The sequence below is a fragment of the Gossypium arboreum genome, chromosome 2 (genome assembly GCF_025698485.1).
Source record: "Gossypium arboreum isolate Shixiya-1 chromosome 2, ASM2569848v2, whole genome shotgun sequence".
NCBI classification, from domain to species: domain Eukaryota; kingdom Viridiplantae; phylum Streptophyta; class Magnoliopsida; order Malvales; family Malvaceae; genus Gossypium; species Gossypium arboreum.
Genome location: NC_069071.1, coordinates 24621847 through 24622430, shown reverse-complemented (window position 1 = coordinate 24622430; position 584 = coordinate 24621847). Strand labels below are relative to the sequence as shown.

The 584-nt window shown below is 39.0% G+C and overlaps 1 non-coding gene across 1 annotated transcript; it reads right to left on the bottom strand.

Moving 5' to 3' along the window:
- Nucleotides 1-223: 223 nt before the first annotated feature.
- LOC128289768 (small nucleolar RNA R71) lies at nt 224-330 on the bottom strand. The gene has a single exon (XR_008279413.1). It is a non-coding gene; the product is annotated as a small nucleolar RNA R71 (small nucleolar RNA).
- Between the last annotated feature and the right edge of the window lie 254 nt (nt 331-584).

Genomic DNA, 584 nt, shown 5'->3' with positions numbered 1-584 from the left:
CAGGACGAGGATCCCAACATTCACTTGGCAAATTTCCTAGAATTTTGCAATACCTTTAAAATTAATGGCGTTTCTGATGACGTCATTCGCCTTCGGTTGTTTCCCTTTGTTAAGGAATAAGGCTAAACAATGGTTGAACTCGTTACCACGAGGGTCAATCACTACTTGGGAACAAATGACTGAAAAATTTTTATTAAAATATTTTCCGTTGTCTAAAACAACCAAATTACGTAATGATATCTCTTCTTTTGTGCAGATGGATTTAGAAACACTCTACGATGCATGGGAGAGATACAAGGACCTTTTGAGAAAGTGCCCTCACCATGGGTTACTGCTTTGGCTACAGGTTCAAACGTTTCATAATGGCCTGAATCCTTCGACTTGACAGATGATTGATACAGCCGCTAGAGGAACTATCAATAATAAGACACCTGAGGCGGCTTACGAATTTATTGAGGAGATGTCATTGAATAACTATCAGTGGCAAGTTATGAGAACAAAGCCGACGAAAGTAGTCGGTGTTTTCAACCTCGACGCGGTTACTATGCTATCTAACCAAGTAGAACTCTTAAATAAAAAGATTA